This window comes from Populus alba, chromosome 2 (genome assembly GCF_005239225.2).
Source record: "Populus alba chromosome 2, ASM523922v2, whole genome shotgun sequence".
NCBI lineage: Eukaryota > Viridiplantae > Streptophyta > Magnoliopsida > Malpighiales > Salicaceae > Populus > Populus alba.
Window position 1 is genome coordinate 6,426,045 of NC_133285.1, and position 4,095 is coordinate 6,430,139.

The window sequence follows — 4,095 nt, forward strand, 5'->3', positions numbered from 1 at the left end:
TTAGGTATTTTAAACCTTTTTTTATTTGTCACGTTTTTTTTACTTTATTTACGACTTTGTATTTTTTTTTCTTGTTATTAGTTAATTCAACTTATTAAATTCAATCGAATGAAATCTCAAAATTTTTTTTTTTTTTGCTTTATTAGAAATGCTTGCTTTACCGTTAGAATTTCTTTTTTACATTAAAAATAATCAGACCATACATTCTTTTTTTTACATTGAAAGAAAAAGGAGCCAAAACAGTAGCGCCACCAGTTAGTTAAACAAAAAAAAAAAAAAACAAATATTGTTTATTGATGGACGACAGGCGCCATGAGAAAAGGGGGCAAAGCCGGCAAAGTTTAGTTAATTAGAGAAAACCTCAGTAGAAATTCATATGAGCAGCGGAAAGAATTGAAGATGGAGCTTAGTCCTGATAAACTACATACAGTGTTTCCATAAACAAATAGTTTTTGGAATCTAAAGGTGGAAGAAAGCTGGGCATTGCTAAATATCCCTTTTTCAGTGACGGGAAGGTCACCTTGAAGGCACATGTTCCGATACAATTAATCGTTTCTTTTTCTGAAAATAATTTGCGTTCTTTTGCTGGTTGGGAGTTCATAGCTGGATTTCTAAATGAAGCATCCATTGCAGTAAACCAGTTCAAGGATAAAAACAGAGCAATTAAAATAAAATGGAGGTTTCTGTTAGTACCAACCACAGAGGCCTAAACTTCACGGGGGAGAAAACCACCATTCAGGATCCCTAACTTATTTTATCTTCCCCGGTCTTTTGGTTTTATATAACATCACAGATTATATCGTGCTCCAGAAAATATGCAGACTTGATGCACTGATACGAACCAGTTAAAACAGAATATAGACAGATACCAAAATGATTCGTCGAATTCCAGAACCATTATCAGTAATGAAATAATCCATTGAACAATGCAATTGCCTAACTGGAAGCCTATGTACTGTAATACACCGTTATCATTCAAAGACCATTGGCCAAAATAAAGGGACATTAACACAGTATTTTCATCAGAGAAGAACTCACAATCACACCCATCACCCCATAGGATCAACATAAAACCCCAATAGAAGTAATATATTAATAAGCTAGCCAAAGAACAACTAAAACAGTGCTTAATACTCTTATCTACAACAACAAAAATTTGGACAGACAACATGGAGTAAAAAAGAAGGAAAATCTTTAAGCCACGGACACGTCAAACTAAGCATAAAATCAAATGACCAAAACATTAGCAAAAACTAAAATGCAATTGTCGAGTCAGAAGAATGTGTTATGGATTGGCTGGATTCTCAAGCTAATTGTTTCAAATAATATATAAACAGAGTGATTCTAAACAGCTGACAGGAAAAAAATGTATGAACATTATCCATTCAAAACCAGAAGAATTTCACAGTTCTTGGATTAAAAAAGGAATAATATTACCCACACCATTGGTTTAATGTCTAAGACGATTGCTCTCAAGCCACTTAACAATATATCTTCAACACACGGCTTATGTAAACAGGACCATGTTACAGCTCAACATTCCGTTCCAAGTAAATTGTTTTGTTTACAAATGAGGCAAAGGTCAGATACACATTTTGGTAAAGGTTTTTTGTGTCAGAAGAGAGCTTGCAATCAATACAAAGTAAAAAACAACATTTACAGAATATTTTACACAGGACTTAGCACAATGAAAGAAAGATGAAAGGGGTGTGTAAATTCACAACCTAACTATAAGTATAATTCTATAACTGCACATCAAAAGAAAGCCAAGAGCTGCATTACCATTGTTGCTCTTAATGCCTGGTGCAACAGTACAACAAAAAGGCTGGATTGTCTCATCATATATATTTCCAAATTTCTCCTTGAGCATTTAGTCAACTGGTGTATGCATTAAAAACCTGACCTAAATCCTTTGGATTCTAGTGTCACTATAGTTTTGGCCACATCCAAAACCCTCAGTGTTCGAACTTAGCGCAGGATATCCAACCTAAACATATTTACTTTTTGCTTAGGCAGCAAACGTAAAAAATTACTCATTACATGTCAAGCACATAAATTAAACCTGAGATTGGATTACTGTTTCTTCCGATTTTAAAACCTGGAACCACTGTGAACCCCACCTTTAGCCTGGTTTTATTAGGCATGGTGCATTCTCCTCGTGACATCTTCCATATACACCATTTGAAAAATCAACCCCTCTTTCCATTTGAAAAATATCAACCACGGATCAAAAGAAAAATGCCAGTTTATGAAGTGTCCATACAGAACTGGCCATGTTAACAAATGAATCGTAGAACATACTAAGTGACCTCCACGAATTCAACACAACTTCAATTTTGATCCAATTTGCTGAAAATTGACGACTCCATTGCCGGGTGCATAAGCTCTTTGATATTTTTCTTCTCGCAAAACCTCGAAAATTCACAAGTAGGATTCCTACTTAACAACTCCATAGGATTGCTAGATACATGCTCAAGCAATTGCTTCAATGAACTGTTACTCTTAACTGAATCCAATCCCAAGCCCGTTACAAGAAACTTCACCCTCACTCTCCAAAACCAAACCCTTTCTAAATTAAAACCTTTAAACATCACCAAAGAAAACATAGGATAAAAATGCATAAACGATTTATGCCCTTTTTTCACATAATCAACATCAGAATGAACAGAATTCGCTGCCAAGTCCAAATCCCACCTAGCTTTTTCATCAAATCAACCAAAATCTTAGTAAACTTATGCATTGTTCTACAAGCATCATTTAACACAGAATCAAAAACCTTAACAGTCAACAAAACCTCAAAATTCAAATTCAAACTACCTGCACAACTTCTTAACGATAAAGAATTAAACCTTTGTACCTCACTCAATTTCTTCTTCAAAACCGAAACTTCACTATCTTTTTGATCGATCTCTGTTTGCAAACTATTGGAAACAGTCCCCAAAATTCTCAGCTTGCTTTGATTCTCTTCTACTTGAGCTTCCAAACAAGACCCAATTGGCAAATCATCACCAAAATCAGGATTCTTACACAAATCCCTATAAACTTGCTTCAAATCAGACAATCTCATGAAGAGCTGAAAACCAAAGCCTTATCAGCTACTTTAATGCTCTCTTTCATTAAAAGGCACATGCGCCAGTTTGTAACTGCAAATAAGAAGCTTCAAACGAAGAAAACTGTAGATAAAACTGAAGAAATTCAAAAAGTATTAGCTAACTGGGGTGTTTAAAGGCTTGATCTGGGTCTCGCCATTTTTCACTGCCAACTCTTTCTTGTGGCAAGAAGTCTTGATTTTGACTCAAGGGTTGTCAGGCTTCAAGATTATGACTTCTGGTCAGGGATAAAATCCTCAGCGGAATTCAAGGAGAGAGAAACCGCAATCAACGTCGGTGGTTTCATCGGCGGCGGTGGTTTCATCGGCGAAGAATTCGAAAGTTTTGGTCTTGAAAGCAAGAGCAAATTTTGAAAACATCTCAGAGATTTGGGGTTGTTTTGGTGTTGTAGAGGTTGCAGTTTCCATAGTTTCCGTCATGACAAAATGGGAAATTTAAACAATAGAATCAAATCTTTCGCTCTCTTGTCTTTGTGGATTGTAAGGATGAATGGAATTGAATTCCCTTCTTCTAACTTTCTCAAGGAAAGAAAAAATCGAGAGAAAGTGAGAGAGGTAAAGACGAAAAATTTTTGCAGCGTACTGTGTGGATTGTGGTTCGTGGATTGTGCTTTGGATGTCTTAGAAGGAAGGTATGTGTGGGAGATGGGTTAAGGTAATGCTGGGTTTGGTTTGCTGCGCTTTTCCTGTGTTTTCACTTGATTTTTTGTTTTTTTTGTGTTTTTTTTTTATTATTATTTTAATACTCCTCTTTTTTGAGAATGAATAATTTTTTATACTCTTTGCCTTGCTTGACTTCTTGGACTCCTATATTTAACGGTAACAAGGAAAGAGATGACAGTGTGCCATGACATTTGCAGATGAGCAGGACCGCCCAATGGTTAAGGAGGGATGAAGTTTACTCGAGGATTGAGTTATGTTTCAATAATAAATGGATAGAGTTCAACTCTTGGAGATTAAAGTATTTGAAAAAAAATATTTGTACT

At 35.5% G+C, this 4,095-nt stretch overlaps 1 pseudogene; it reads right to left on the reverse strand.

The window, feature by feature from the left end:
- Positions 1-2,036: 2,036 nt before the first annotated feature.
- Positions 2,037-3,414, reverse strand: LOC118057007 (protein GRAVITROPIC IN THE LIGHT 1-like; annotated as a pseudogene).
- Between the last annotated feature and the right edge of the window lie 681 nt (positions 3,415-4,095).